We start from the raw sequence: 17,475 nt of genomic DNA on the forward strand, positions 1-17,475 counted from the left end.
TTAATCCTAAAAAATTCATTACAAATACTACTTAATATTGCAAATGATGGATCTCATGTTAATTCCTCTCTGCTGTTGAAATACAACAGCTAAGACAATAAATCTCTTTACAATAATATCTATTTGTATTCACGATGAAACACAGTTCATAGAAAATACTTATTCATTATCTAGAACATGTAAATGTACATGTTTCCACAGTATACTGCTAACAGTATGCTGGTAGAAGCACCACTTAAGAAAGTTGAATTTACATTGCCCATTACTGAGCACAGGGATAATGAACATGCTTTGGTTGCTTCCAAGTGTCTTTCCTCCTTGCTGCAGCACTAACTTCAAATAAACTACAAAATTTTTAAACCACTATCTAGCACTGTTGGATAAGATTAATTCTTTTTTTTTTTTTTCACTTTAGGCTTGAAACAATATTCCTTTGACAATAACAAAAAGATTAAGAAGTTAATAGTACTGCTCCATAAATTTTGGCATGGTCCAAGAAGATTTGAAAGGAATGCTAATATTCTTCACTGTCTTTTGGAGAATGTAGATATCTTTAGGAGAGAAAAATTAAAAGATCAAGGTATTATTCCTTTCAATAAAGACATTTTTGTGTCTTTCACTTAATGAGCAATTTTTTTTTTTAATTTTAAACCATGGACTCTCATATGTTAAAATAAATTATATAAGTGTTGTCTTCTTCAGTGTCAAGTCACAGGTGTAAGGAAAAATGAAGTTTTGATTTTTACTTTTCTTTTAGAATTGCAACATTAATATGCTATGAACATTTGCAGAGCCATACCAGAACTGATTTATGTGGCATTAAATATTTCAAACAACTGCCTGGAAGCAATGCCCTCAGGTAGTCCCTATACTAGCCAGCTACCATGTTAAGAGTAATGCAATTCCCACAAGTACTACTTTCCAGAAATACTACTTTTTTAACATGACATGAAATGCATTGTGACAGACATGTTTGATGGAAACAGAGGAAAAATGTTTCTTTTATATGAAGTCCTTGTAGCAATGGTTTTTTAATGAGTTGGGAAGTAGCACAGATATTAACAGATATTTTATTTTTTCTGAATCAAAATAGACATATCTTCAAAGCTGACCAGAATATTGAGGTGCTGTCTTTTTCTCCATCGTTTCTTTTAGTCTTATTAAAGCTATTATGTGATTGAAGTAATAAAAAATGCTTTCTCCTTCTGTCCCATTTCTCCATTTATCCTTCAGTCTTGACTGTGTGGTCAGAGACAGCTTCTGTCTAATTTAAAATCTACATTAAATACAGAAAATACTATTGATTTCAGAGGTCAAAGATGTAGGGGATATCTCAGCATGATAAGGGTACGAAATTTAGATTTAATCTCTTCTTGTGATTTCATGTAGTGTATTTTGTTTTACTTTGATTTACTGTCGAGAAAGAAAAGTGCAACAATTTGAATAGAACAAAATTCAAGTGTGACCCTAGCTTCAAAAAGAAAGATACAAAACTGATGTATAGTGGAGTCAAATTCTGGTATTGTTTCTCTCAGATTTACCTCCAGTTTGCTTTTGTAATTTGCTGTTGATTTACACTAGTGTACATGAAATTAAATGCTAACTCTATGGAGTCCAGGGATCTAATTATAAGTAAAATAATTTTTTCAGGCAGTGAGCATGGGTAAGACATACCTGCTGGTCATTAAAAGCTCACAAAAAGGGAGATCAAAGAAATCATGCTGTCAAAAGAAATTCTAAGTGAAATCATGCGGGGCTTCAGGAAAGAATAAAGAACAGTGTGACAAGAAAAGAAAAAGAATGAATTTACATAGGGTCAGTAAGAATCTGCTGAGAATATACAACTAAGAGTCTCACAGTATAACATTCTTATTCCCATGTTTTGGGGTTAGGACTTCTAAAAACAATACTAACATTTAAAATATATATCAATGTACTTGCCAGCAGAACATAAGGAAGCGAAAGAACATCAACAGTCACTGGGGAATATTTTGTTTTTCCATAGCAGTGCACACTTCCAGAAGAATGGGATGATAATTGAAGTCATCCTTATTCACATGCTTGCTCTAGAATCTGTGTTGCTTGCCTGCTTGTTTGCCTTTTCTAATTTCAGCTTGGAAATTTGATTTTTTATGTACATTTTCCCTTGTTGGGAGTCCCTCTTTGCTCACTGCAAACTTACCTTGGCATTTTATGAATGAACAATGAGTTAAAATGTGTGACACTTGTATCCTATACTTTTAGATTCTAGACATAGTTTTTATGCTTCACAGTATGCATTGGGCCAGAAATGCAAGTCATCTGTATTCAGATGTGTACTGGGAGTGCTCCTTCACAACAAGTGCAATGAGCAGTAGAAGTTTAATATATTGTTCCAGTTTTGCTTAGCCTAGTTTTCCCTTTCAGCCCCAGGATATAGAATAGACAAGTTGCATGTGGAAGCAATGAAAGATTTCACTCCTTCTAAAGTGTCATTGCTGTGCTTTGCTTGGTTCACAGGTTCAGGGACATAAAAAATTGAATCAATCAGTTTAGGGGATGCTATGTATTATTTCTGGTCCAATAGGTTTTCATAGACAAGTTTCATATGAAGCACAATTATTTTTCTACAAATAATTTTTAATTTTAGTCATCAATTATTAATTGTATGCATTTTTGTAATTTTCTTCTCCAGGGTAGGCTTTTGATGAGGTTAAAACTTAGCAGTTTTAGCTTCCTTTCCCTTCTAAAGAAAATGAGAACACAATAAGCATGTAACTCATTATCAGTCATCTTAGGATAGGACTGTAGAAAAGAAACACTCCCATGTTTGTCTGCTAGCAGAAGAAGTTTATGTAAATCAGTGATGAAACTCACCCTTGAAGAGAAGGTGTTCAGAAGAAAATGTAAGGAGATGAAAAAGATCAGTACAAGTGACTCATCCAGTGGGATCCACAGCTACTCAGACACAAACAAAGGTGAATACTTTGGACTAATTTTTCAGCAAAATTGTGGGTAGGCAGCAACATTTCCTAAGAGGCATATTCAGAGTTGCATTCCAGGAAGGAGTACACATGTAGAATAATGCAGGAAGAGTGTAAAGACTAAAAATGAACATTCTATTGAAGGTCAGGATAATTGATTTTAGTAGCACTTGCTCTCAGTTAAACTGCAGTGCATTTGTTGGCAGGGGAAATTTTGGGTCATCTATTGTCTAAATGACAATAGTTTTCTCTTGCAGACATTGAAATAGCTTGCTTCTATATGACAATGAAGGTAATTTCCTGTAACATTCACTATGGTTACATTTCTTACCTCATAATTATTTTTGATAAGTCACCTTAAAAAGTCTATACTTACTATGGATCTTACTGACTAAAGGAAAATTATTTCAAATTTACCAGACTACCTGAAGTACGGCAGCCTCCCCTTTCACTCCTACAAACCTTATGTTTATTGCTATGGATCACTCTCTTTGAGAAAATGATGCATGATCTGTGTAAATTGTTGTGTTGAAATACATTGTTAGTGTTGTTATGATTTGGTATATTTAGGTTCAGTTTCCCATCTTTGCAAAAACTGAAATGAAAGCTTAACATTAAGATGTGTAAACTTATCCAAAATGTTTGGGGATTTTTTAGTGTATTTGTGTGCAATGAATAAATATGAACAGCTAAGAACAATTTCCTGATAACTAAAAAAAAAAAAGGTAGCAATCACTTGATTATGTATTCTGGATCTATATTTTCATGCATTCAAACACAGTCAGACACAGGATAAATAAAGAGAAATTTAGAATTTAGAAATTATATCTAATTTAGAAATTATCAGAATTGAACTAATTTGAGTTGAGAAGTTTGTTTAATACCTAACAGATGTAGATGATCTAGCTTTCAGGGCTTTGTCCATAATTTTTTTCCATTGTCTCTGGCTTGGGCACAGGCGGAGCACTGTGATGAGTGCTGTCTTTTTTCCAGTAGCCACACAGAGTTAAGCTGAGGGGGTGATCAGGTTTTGTGTGTAAAGCACCTTCTCTCTCCTTATTTTTTTGGTATACTTTTGTTATCAATATTACTGCTAATATTGCATGTTTCTTTTTTCATTGTGCTTGCTTTCAGTAAATTCAGTAAATTGTTATCTCAACCCATAGTCTCTGTCTTTGCCAGAGAGGATGAGGGAAGGAAAATGGCTTATCCCAACAGAATGGCAGATACACATTTGTCCACAGCTGAAGCAGAAGTTGTTGACATCATGAGAAAACTAGAAAACTTGTTAAGTTGCTCCAATAAATAACTAGCCATTTACTAGAGCATAATAAATATAAACTGTAGTATAATGATCCAATAGGCTGATATAAAATATTTAAGGATTACCATGGCTGGGATTGCTCAGTACAATCAACATAATTGTACACTCACTATCATCCCAAATCAATCAATCATCTAGAGCTAAAGCCTAGTCATACAGCCACCCTGTTAACTTTACAGAAAGTCTCATGATTCTTAATCATCTAAAGTAAGATAAATCTTAGTTTTACTGCAGAAAATTTTCTATTTAGGAAGCAACATTAACAGAGTAGACAAACTCATATTTTATCACTAATGAAACTAATGATTTCCCTGCATTTTTAATTTTTTATCCTATTGGGAGACCTGATATAGCACTTTGTGACTGATCAACAAACTCCTGCAATGAAAGAAATCTCAGTAGAAATGGGTCAAGTTGATGTGTCCAGGAAGATCAGGGAGTCATGCAACAAAACTCACCTAATCTCAACACAAAAAGGACCAGAGTGGCCTTTGTTTCAGATGAACCACTACCAACAGCTGAGTCTGAGTTGGATAACTGGTGGTGTAAATGTTTCTCCCTGTGTTCTTTAAAAATGTAAATATTTCCATGAGTCAGCCAGACCAACCAAGAAGGGGAGTGAATATATGGCTAAGCCCAACACAGAGTAGAGAAACAAAGCAACTGGTGAAAAAATTTATAAGACAGCAAAAGGCTTGAGCTGGCCTCAATCCATGTGTTTCTTCCCGCTGACTGATGACACCCAGGATGGTGATAATGAGCATATCATAGATGCTGGGAATGGGAAGCACAATGATATTGTGATTGAAGTGTGCGTTGCATTGCTGTGTTTTGGTAACTGTGACTTACATTTGGTAGTGTTATACAGTTTATTTTTAATCACTCTGATAAATCAGAACTCCTTTTCAACATCAGATATATTTAGAATAAGTAAAACTGATATTAAATACTACAACCTCCACAATCTCAAAGGACCTAGTGAAAGTGTACTGCACTCTGACATATTTAAAATGGGTAAATCTGTCAAGTAGCTTATCTCATTATTTGTCACAGGCAAAAAAATAACCTGCTCTGTGGGTGTATAAAAATCGTGACTGTGGGTTCTTAGGATTCCATAATACACAAGGGTACAATCCTCTAAATGTCTCTTTATTGCAGATCACCACATATATTTATTTCCCCCATATCACCACTAGCGGGTAAACTACCACAAAATCACCACTAGCAAGTAAAGCTATGATTAATAAAGTGAATCTATCTATCTATATCTATATCTATATCTATATCTATATCTATATCTATATCTATCTATATAATCTATATCTATGCCTATATATATCTATATCTATATCTACATCTATATCTATATCATCTATAAATATATAAATATAAATAAAATATAAATATATGTGTCTATGCTTATATATCAAACTATTTAATATTACTGTCAGCAATCAATAATAGAGTATAAAACAATAGAATGGTAGCAATCAATCATATAACAGCAGCAATCAATTGTAAAACAGCAACACAGTTGTGTTCCATTACCAGCTACCAGAAATTTATAATTAGTGAAACAAACTTAGCAACAATATAATAGTGAGTAGCTACAATAGAGGAGTTACATGGATATGCTTAGTCAGTATCAAGTGAATTAGACAGATTTCAGAGGGGATGAAATAAACCCAGAGAGGAGGACATTAATACAAGAAAGGAAACAAACCATCTCAGAGGTAGGGGACAAACCAAACTAGCCCCAGAAGTGGGACCAATGCAGTAATAGACTGTCTCTCTTCAAAGATAACTTACACCACAGATTCTGAAGTTATCCAGGCATCCCCAACCTGGGTCCAAGATCCCATAGAAATTTCTTTTGAAGAATTCAGCCTGTCTAGGAAAGGAAAATTAAGTCCTTTTTATTTCCTAGAAACATGACCTCATCAATCACCAGCATTCTGAACAGCCACTAAGTGTCGAGGATCTCTTTTTTTGACTTGTAAGAGCTAATATGTGATGAAGTTTTGTGTTTTTTGAGAACAACTTCATTTTCTCAGATTGTTTCCACTTTTTGAGATGATAAGTTGCCATTGCAGTTTCTTAGGTTCTGCACTTAGTGATGATATCTCAGGATGCCTCCTGTTTCTATGTACACAGCTGTATTTCAAAGATGCCAGCTGCACTTTCAATGGTATTTTGGCTGCCAAGGCCAAGTTACCAGGCTTTTAGGCTGGCAGACAATTTGTCTGTCAGTACTTTTCAACAGATATTTCCTTCTGTAACATTCTTCTTCTAATCAGGCTACTAATTATGGCTACTCACATCACCATTTTGTTTCCATCTCTACACATCTACACCTTCTAATAAATATTACCTTTTTCCCAGGATCTCTGTGAATGTGAATCAGCATATTCCCCCAAGACATTCTTGCATGGTTTTAGAAGATGATTTCAGTGCTGCTCTCCAAATCTAGCATAGGTGAAATAGCACCAGACTTAGTCCTTTCTACATTAAGGAATACACTTAAACTCTTTCAGGCATTAAGTCATTATTATATTACCTAATACATCCTAAATCAAGAAAAACATAGAAATACCTCTTCTATAGCATAATCTGCACAGCATGTCAGACACTTTTAACAAGAAAAGAGGAGTACTTTGATTCTCAGGAGCTACATGTGACCCTGGTTGCCCAGGGTTACTTGGCCTGTAGCGCAGATACCACAAATCTCCCCTGGAGATAGCTAGCCCTAAATAGCTAAATATACAAGAATCACTGTACCACATAGTGGGGTAACATCTCTCCTAAGATGGATACAGTGATACAGTCACCACTGTAGACAGAGACTATGAGTAATGATTTATTTTAAAAACAGTTCCAGTAACGTCTAAAGCACGGCAATAGATCTGCTTGGGTAATGAAGGCCAGATGACAGAAAGCAGTTTTGTACCTTATGAACAATATTGGTAGAAATTAGAGGTGGGATTTAAAGCTCAACTGCCATCTGAACCCATAAATGTCTAATCTCTATCAATTTTTTTATTTTTTCTTTTTTTTTTCTTTTTTTTTAGATTTATCAGTAGGAGTCTAAAGTAATGTTTCTGTCTTTCTGTGGAGGACTGAATTGTGACAAAAATTGGATTAAGATGGAGGAATGGCACATTTCTCAACCAAGATCTTGGAGACTTTTAGCAAAATTTCTGATGTTGTAGTACTCCACACACATCTATAGGATCATGCTCCACATAAATATTATAGAAATCAATATCTTCTGACTTGTGGTAGTGATCCACATCCTGATATAGACTAGGATGTATCATAGGACATCCAGGATCATTTCCTGCATTATTAATTTTCAATTTTCTAATTCTGGAGAATAGTCTAACCACAAAATAGAAATCTAGCCCATAGTCTCTTATTTTCCCAACTTGTAGAAGCTCTACCACTCCACAGAAGACAATTCAGGAATCTTTGAAATTCAGGAAACTTTGGGTAAAGAATTCCCCTTACTGCCCTTTCCTAGTTAGTTATCTTGTAAAGCCACTATTAGGATATGCTCATCCTTATGCTGTTCATCCTGAGATGTGTGATTTGGGTAAACCATTCTGTTAAGGCATCAAACTCTTCTCATTCCCGTTACTGAACATATGACAACTATATTATTGATGACATACCCTTGAAATTTTGAGTTAGTATGTCTGAGATTGAATTTTTTTTTTTAATTTATTAACCACAGGTCTGGTGAAATATTCTAGTAGAAACCTCATGAAATTCAACAAGGGGAAAGATAGTGGTGTCCTGGGCTGTGTTAGCCAAAGTATTGTTAGTAGCTGAAGGGAGATGAACATTCCCCTCTATTCAGCACTGTTGAGACCACATCTGCGTCCTGTTATGGGCTCCTCAGTACTGGAGTGGCATGGATACGCTGGAGAAAGTTCAAAAAAGGGTGACTAAACCAGTGGAGTGATATAGCTTTTCTCATTTGGGTAAGGGCTGAGAGAGATGGGGTGGTTTACCCTAGAAAAGAGAGCCCCAGGGTGTTTAGAGAACTGAACCCACTGCTCATGTGAACCATTACTGGACCACTCATGTACTCAGTACAGCCTCATGATATGAATTCTGGATTCACCTAAAAAAAGAAAGTTATCTAGTAACTGTAGAACTCAGTATATAAATACTGAACATATGGATATATTTACGGTGACAATAAGGTACAAAGAAAATTATTGAGGAAATGTTTATAGAATAATAGCAAAAAAAAAGGAATGAACTGTTCTTCCTCTCAGTACTCTGTGCTTTAATTGTTCTGTTTATCATATCCTTACATAAAAATTCTGTATTTTTAATTTCTTAATCAAGTGCTGCTTAATCTGATAGGCATTTGAAAGCCACAATTGGGTTAAGAGTGAGCAACCTCCTCCTTCTACAGAGAGGCATAATAATCTCCGCTGAAAAAAGAGATTCATGGCTCCAAGCAGTATCTGAAGTTAAAAATTCTCTTGCAGCTCTCTGTACATCTTAAATGTACTGAAAAGGAACTGATCAAAATAGAGGAGGTTTTATGACTATGCAGCAAAACCCTAGGAAAGTGAAAAATCAGATTGGTTCCATCTTTCTAATACAGTTCAGCTCTAGTTTACATGAAATTTTATCTTTTTCAATTGGAAAGTTATTTTGGTGGAATAGAAAAAGGGCGGGTACAATTACCCATCTTTATCCTAATACCACTCAATATTAATTCAGTACTACATTAATCTGTAATTTTTTAGAGCATATAATAGTCTGACATGATCCTAGGAGCATGGTCCTAATCTACAGCATTGACACCTCGTGGATACCTGGGACTTGGAGTGTATAACAATAGTACCTCAAGAAGAACTGGGGACTGTCACCACTGAGGAAGGAGCAGAAGGATGCCACAAGCACAGGGATCCATGGTATTCTCTCTCTCTCCTTCCTACCTATCCCTTCCCTGCCTTGCACCCTTCCCTCTCCCTTCCTATTTATTTCTCTCTCTCTACCTCTCATTCTCTGTTAAATATACTACATACTATTGACTTTGGCATATGGTCTGGTTTGCACTTAACTCAGGAAGAGGCATCTCTTATAATTGGATCATAGAAGCAAGATAAAATAAAACTATTATAATAGTCAGATGTAAAGGTTTGATAAAATCATTTCATGGCAGTCTCACTTCTACACACTTCTGTTATAACCATCTTTTTATCCAACACTCATGACCTGAGTAGAAGCAGCTGTCACGGCTTTCTTTAGCTTCACCTTTTCATCAGGCTTCTGCTGAGGAATATGTTTTGTCTAGCAGCTTCTTGTTCATTTCCTAGATCTCAGAGTCCCACTTTCATAAGACTTTGAGAAATCACAATTTCATCTCTAACAGGTTTTTAGTGATATTTTATTTCTTTTTACAGTAAGTTTCACATTACTGCAAGAGAGTTAGGTAAGTTGAATAGTTCCAATTAAGATGCCTTTGTTGTTTTGCCCAGTTCAATAGATGTTTCTAGAAGCACACTGGGTTTTTTCAGCAAAGATTCTGAAGAGTCATCTGTTTTCCCGAGTTGACTTATTAAAGCTTTATTAAAACAGAGCAGGGTGCCAGGGTTTTATTTAATCAATTTCTGGTTTCACCCACCTTGAGTTCATCCTTCTCTAGAGTAGCTGAATGAAAACAATCTGATTCAGCATTTCTGTGTTGGCTAGCTCATGCAATTAAAAAATAAAACCCAAAAGTTCAATAGACTTAATGTCGAAATATATCCTTTAGGAGTTTGCAATCTAGAGACCTTTTTTTTTATATTTGCAGCTCTTTACCCTGAATTTTCATAGGTCCTTTTACTATTTTGCAAGGTATTAGCTGCATTAGCAAATATGTTATCTGAAGGAGAGTTTTGCTACATGTATTGGCTTGACTAATGTGATAATGAAGTCTATGTCAAAAAATGATTTAGCATGTCTAGAAATTTTTTTTGGTAGTTTTTCAACTGCAGCAGAAACAGAGTAAATGTACTGTAAAGAATACAAATCAGAACAAGTTTTCTAAAAAATTATTTTATCTTTAGATCTTTATAATTTTTGTAATAATTCTAACTTAATAATTGCTGAAAACACAAGTTATATTAAAATAATTTGAGATCTGGTGCTACCAGTATTTTTAAAGTCTTAATAATTGGGTACTCTAATGCTACAAAGAATAAATGTGCTTTATTGGTTGAATAATGTGATATAAATGAGAGATTGAATGTAAGTAAAAATACAAGGTATGCAACCATGATATTACTGAATTCTACTGCAGTTTTGTCATTTAGTTCTGAAAAAAAACCAAAAGATATCACCCAAGATGCTCAACATGGGTGACTTTCAAAATAAACAGCAATATATTGACAAAAGATTAGGAATAGTAACACTGATGTTTTGTATTTGCTTGTAGATAATAATTAGACCTGCATTTGGGTAGCATTCAAAATTTATTTAAAGTGGTAAATGGCCAACGAATGCTATAGGACATTCAAACACTGGAAAAAATTCTCAACATGTAGTAGTATCCCAGCAGACCAAGATTAAAAAAGATGCCATAAACATTCAAGTAAGCAGTCCCAGTGATGTTCTGTGAGGCTGCAAGTCAAAATCTGTTCATGACTTCAGGCCATCAACTCAAAGAAATATGTGTGCACAGTGATGATAGGAAGAGGGCAGTGACTTTGGGGTGGTGTCTCTGCTCTGTGGTTGGCAATGTGGACATTGTGTTAGCTCCTGACTGCAGGCAGAGCTGAACCTTCCTCACACCATACGTGGTTCCATTTTATTCACGTGCCTACCAGTGATTCCCATCCAGAAGTGCTGTCCTCTGATATCTATTTCAAAAACACTTGTAACCATCCAGCTACAGATAGAAATGAACATGAAGGTGGAAGGCAGTTTAACGAGAAAGAGGAGATCAGGATCCTGTGTTAATAGTGAAACAATACACAGTGAAAGAAAAGTCATTGCTAAGGAAAGTGACTAGATCAGATGTTACAGTACAAAATAGAAACCTGGATTCTAGACTTGTCTTACAGGGTTGGTTGTATATTTTATAACAAACAGTTGTTGGAAAAAATGGTGTTTATTGTGGTCTAGTGAATATTTCTTATTTTGGATTCTACATTGACTGTTGAATTTGAAGGAACAATTTGGCTAAGAGAGCTTGTTTGGCTCAGAGTTCTCTAGAAGTAACCAGTGGTGGAAGAGTCACAAATTATGGGCTATAAATTTGATTGCATAGGGGAAACTGACGTAAAAGGAAATCAGAACATCATGATCCATGTTCATATGCAGAATCATAATATGCCTTTTTTTTTTTTAATGTACTACTGCCCTTGCTTTTGTTAGAAAGATGAACAGCAAGAGAAGTTCATAACGGTTTATAGTTGTGATAAAGTTCATTTGTGCTCTTGTCACTTTACTCCATGACTCTTGTTTAAGTTTTGTGTTTCTTATATTCATTACTTGTTTTTCTATCTCTAGGTCTAGGGAGTCACAGAAAATTTCTTTTAAAGCTGCTGTCAACATGGAGAAATCTACAGCCTGCTATCAGTTTCCTGAAAGACCATAATTTCTTTTCCCAATAAATTAAGAACTCTCTGCCAAAACCCACTGACAACTAAAGGATTTCTAGGCTTATTAAAATTTTGGTTACACTGATAGACTGTGTTTTAAAAGCATGGACACCTTAGGTTCTGCATTGTCTTCTTTTTTTTTTTTTTTTAATTTGGAATTTCTCATTGAGCAATTGAGTTCAAATACTGTGTCATTTTAATTGGCGCAGGAGAGCAATTGACTTTCAATGGCAAAATGTCAAGTACTTCCTTTGCCTCATCAAAGCAAATTTGTCAGGAAAAGACTATCATCTCATATAAATAGCAATCAGTGCAATTAATTTGTATGTTTCAATTAGCTTATGATCTAATTATCGCATGGTCTAAGGATAACAGCTAAGGACTTCAAAGAGAAAAAAGTGTTTCTCCTCTCTACTTTGCTGTTTCCTATACTGTTGACTCATATTAATATACTTGAATAAATCCTCTGTGATAGTTTGTTGAACTTTGCAGCTTCATTTCACACAAACTTTCAAGTTAGCTCTACTGTGAACCTCAAAGCCCAGCTCTACTCAACTGCCAGAGGAATTAAAGCTAGCTCAAGTGATAGAAGAAAGACAGATGCTACACGAAGTGTTGATTATATTTAAATTATTAATGTATGGAGAGTAAATTCCTAAGACCTCCTAGCACATTAAGAGTAAATAAAAACTGAAATGAGGCAGAATGGGATAGACCCAACAGAATATTAACGTGTTTGCAATGTTGTTGCTGTTGTTTTGAAAGGCCCATCTTTAGTATAACAGCAGACTCTTCTAACAGAAAAGGAGTTTCAGATTTATTTTTTAGCTTTATAGAATTCCAGGCTCTGCCTAGAAGAGGTTTTTTGGTACTTTTTATATAGAGAGAATGCTTTAACTGTTTCTGAAGCAAGAACTGAATCACTGGCTCCTTAACTTTTCAAATAATTTCAAATAATTACTAGGAAAATACTACAGTGCCTTGCTTCAAACTCTTTTTGCTCAGTCAAGCTGAAACACATTTCTCTTACTAACAGAAGCCAATAACTCATATTGTTTTCAAAATACATTTGGTTTTCAACCTTTCGCCATTTCTGAAAATAATTTTTTTTTAAAAATGGGATCACTACATTGTAGTGCAGAATAGTTTCTATTAGTGGTAGTTAAGAAAAAAAAAGTGAACAAAAATATCTTTATGCTAAAGACAATATTTGTCTCAGAATGCTAAAATTCCTAAAAGTATAAAAATTAACAATTTTTAAAATTATCATTTTATTCCTCATAAAAAACTCATTATTTAAAAATCATAATTAATTTAAAATTATCATTTTTATTCATTATAAAATTTAAATTTTTTTTCTGTTTCATAACATCTTTTACCTTTTTTGGTTTGTCCTTTTCTTTCTTCTCTTTCCTTTTTATACCTTACAAAAAAAGAAATGTGGGAAATGAGTAAAAGAAAATTGATAGAAGTCTTACCAGACAATTTTCTCTGTTAATTGGTAAAAAGTGAGTCTTTTCTCCTCCATGGTAAAATCCAGCCTTCCTCAAGATGAGAAATGGGATTAAATTATCCTGGTCTATATGATACAGAAGTTTTTCTCCTGGACACTTACATTGTGAACAGCTGTGGCTTCTGTCTCCCATGAATGGAGCAGACTTTTATATGGGTTAAGAGTTTGCAGTTTTCTCTATGTATCCTTAGATTAACTCTTAAAGAAAGGAGAGAAAAAAAAATAATAGCAATAACTTCTATTGCATGTTTACATCTTTCAGTCTGTGCCCCTGAAAGAAGTCATGCTCAAATGATCATTTTTCCTACTAAGACTCTAGGCAGACTGACATGACTGAAAAATAAAAGTAAGAGTGTTTTATCCAGCGGCAATAGCTTATGATTTGATTCAGGTCAGGGCAGTCATTGAATAAATTAAAGAAATTCCATCTAAACATGTACCAAATATAAGCCTCTATTCTCTCAAATTTTTTATGGGTTTAGATTGTTGACAATTATTCTTGCATCTCCTCTATTATCAATCTTTTTTTTTATTCAGTGTAGCTATTTTTCAAATGTAGACAGAATCAACAGGAAAAGAGATTGTGTTTTTCATAGTAGAACAGCATCTAGCTCAGGCAGTAACACTTTCTTAGATTGTAGAATTTCAAATTTCCTATGAAAACACCGCAACAAGAATCTCATGTTATATATCTATCACAAGTGTGATGTCTGTTACAGCCTTTTTCCTAAAGAATATTCTCTATTGTCTTATCAACGCTAGAAGAAAACATTCTTTGCTGTCCTCCTTCAAACTCCCTGAGTGAGGAGGAGCCTGTGGGCTGTAACTTCTGTGCTGCAGAACTTATGCCTGCAGCCCACTTCTTTAGGCATTTGTGAAGGGCTGATATGGAGTCACAGCTCTTTTTCACAGAGTTTCCTCCTAGCTGCTTCGGCCAAATATAGAGCCACTGTTATAAATTCTGTCATTCTGACTGATTTAATTCTAAAATGCGTTAACTAGGAGCTCAGGCTCTCCTCACTAACTGCATTTTGCACTGGGACTTACACATGTAAAAGCTGCATTGTGAGATGCTTATGTTTACAATGCCTTATTTGTCTGTTTCATCCAGTCCCTGGTAACCAGTACCTTTTGATTTTTTTTTCTGACTACATGAATGGCTTTGTTTTTCATTTCACGTTACCCTAAAATATTCTCCATATAAGGAACAGATTGTCCTGCTTCTCAGAGTAGTTGTGTCTTCTGTGAGATTTTTGCTTTCTTTCAGGATGGTTTTGAGGAAGTATATTCTATATCTTGCTGACTCTTTTGTTTAAATATATTCTATAGCTTTAGTAAGGTTCTTCCTAATCCATCATTTTCAGAGGTTCACACCATTAAAAAGGAAGCAGCAGAAGTATTTCATTAGCAAACAGATACTATAACTCCACAAATGAAATCAGTTTGCAACTCAGATCAAAAACATTTAAATCTCAGCTGGAATTATTTTAAAGTAATGACAGATCTTTACAGTCCCTGTTTTAAACACCTGGCTGGTTTCCAAGTTTACTTTGGCATTCCTAGATTTTCAAATTCATTATGAAATTAGTAATTCATAGCCATTATAATATTTTTTTAAATTTATTTTTCCTTGTCATGCACTTGGTTTACTGGAAATCACCTGTGTGTACTTCAGCAGCATTATCGCCTCATTAGGAGAGGAATAAAGAGATACAAAAGGTTTCTTAGTCAGTTGTACTTCTATTTCCAGCATGCCAGAATCAGAGTTTCTAAAAAGTAGCTAGCTCTTGCAACTTTCTACTTTTATCTAGATGTCTAATTAAAATCAGAGCTGTCTAGGAAAGTGTGGCTCTGAAGATATAGAGAAACTGAAAATCCATGACATATTATCAATAAAGTTTTCAGCAAAGAACAACAAAGAATTTAATCAAATGTATTATGGTTTTATTACTGTTATTTTAAAAGTCCCATCTGAAACATCTATTTTTCTTTTCTGCAAGCAAATATTTCCATCCCTTTCTTAAATCTATGCCACACACACACACACACACACACACACTCTCCGTCTTCTCCAATTCTTCAGTAAATATAAAAAGAACATTGATTCATAAAAATAGATAGCACTTTGCAGTAGATATCTTGATTGTTTCCTCAATTATTTTACTTTTACTTTATTTCCATTTGGACTTTGAGTGAAATGAAGAATCACATCTGGTCAGACCCTGTATCCAAACTTTGTAGGGATCACCATAGAATCAATCTCCCCTAGAGCAGAGACACAGCTTAAAACATCCTCAATAGGGTAAATGCTTATCCACAGATCACTCTATCCTCATCCACTAAACTCTCTTAGAAGAATGTAATTGCGTTCTCCAAGACCCAGATCATTGTGTACAGTCATTTTGTAATGAGAAAAATATAGGATTAAAAAGGTTATCTTCTGTTGGGGATTCCAGTGCTGTCTGATATCAATCGGTCTTAAAATTGTTGAGATCTTTGTTTGGCTGTTTTTATGTGGAAGTTACCTTCTAAAATAACTGCTTTTTGAAGAGTGGTTAAAAACCAGAACTCTTTGTGTTCATTTATTTCAGTGCTGACATTGCTCATTAGCTTGCATACCTTTTTTTAGAAGTGAACAGAATTATCAGTCTCAGTCCTGTAGTATTAAGCTTTCCTATTTTACTATATTTTTATTGTCTCATCCTGAAAGATTGAGGTCCCTTTTCTTATATATTCTGTTTTTAGAATGTAGGTGACCTGAATTGTCCATATCAATTTAAGTGTCATCCCACCAGGTGAGATTTGTTAAAGCAAAGTTAGACAGTTATATATATTACCATCTATACCTGAAATAGCTCACCTCACATATTCTAAAAATAGGTTTTATTTTTCATGCCTGCATCACATTATTGTCATTGGGTTATTTTCATTCTGTTCTTAAGTTCTTAAGCATTAAGATTGCTGCATCTCTTTGTTTCTAACTGAAAGAAAATGATTTTTAATTTGGCAATTTTTTCATGCTGAATTTACATATAGTTAGTCCATGGCACTCTTTTAATCATGATATTCTATTATGTTCTGAACAAATGAAGTCCACTTTTTTACAAGATGGGGCTGAAAGTTTATGTGAAATTGGAATGATATGTGGAATTAAAGGATACATGGTCACCTGCAAGGTGGCAAAATCTTCTGATTAGTAAGAAAAGTCAAAAAGGGCTCAGGATTTAATAACAAATACATAAAAAAACCAAGAAAATATGTGGCTACCTGTGTTCCATTTTTTGTGAGACTCTGTGTGTGTGTGTGTGTGTGTGTGTGTATATGTGTGTATTGGCATCTCTGGAACACTTGCTGGAAATATAAACAAGAACAGCAGCAAACAAATTGAGAGAATAATTCTTCTGAGTCTGGCAGCAGACAATCCAAGCAGCAGATCATTCCCAAGATGTAATGTGTATATTCTTCTTAAATATTTACCTCTTCCCATTTTCCTTTGCATGTGGTATTTTTTACAGAAATATAATTTTTATACAGTTATATTTAGCTGCTTAAATATGGCGAGATTAGCAGCCCATGATGCAAACATGACACTCTTTGAGTTCACAGCAGTTTCCTTGTGATTTGTACAAGATTTATAAATATTAAAGTTACTTCATATAAATGTTGGATGTGGAACATGCAAATAACTCTAGATGTAAACATAGACTCTATATTTGCAGTTGCACTCAAAACTGTCAAAAATTGTCAAGTAATTTTAGACACTAAAGTCATATCTTTGGAAATATGCATTGAAAGGCATTAAACAAAGATTTCCAAACATTCTGGCTCATCAGAGTTTTGCTATTATTAAATCATGAAACTACACGATACTCCCAGAAATGACAAACAGCAGAACATCCACTCTTCTTTGTGTTGCTAAGGATCATTTTGCCCAAAGTACACAAAATGGAAACTGAAGGAGTGCTAAATTAATTTTTGTGCTTAAGAGGAAATAAATTTTTCAATTATATAACAACCTGTATGATGAAAAGGGTAGTCTCATCAATTTGACCTCAAATGTAGCCT

At 34.4% G+C, this 17,475-nt stretch overlaps 1 long non-coding RNA gene across 1 annotated transcript in view; it reads left to right on the top strand.

Annotated features, from left to right (window-relative positions):
* LOC113460040 (uncharacterized) overlaps positions 1 to 17,475 on the top strand; it is a 241,893-nt gene that overhangs the window by 171,702 nt on the left and 52,716 nt on the right. The window lies entirely within an intron of this gene.

The sequence above is a fragment of the Zonotrichia albicollis genome, chromosome 2, assembly GCF_047830755.1.
Source record: "Zonotrichia albicollis isolate bZonAlb1 chromosome 2, bZonAlb1.hap1, whole genome shotgun sequence".
NCBI lineage: Eukaryota > Metazoa > Chordata > Aves > Passeriformes > Passerellidae > Zonotrichia > Zonotrichia albicollis.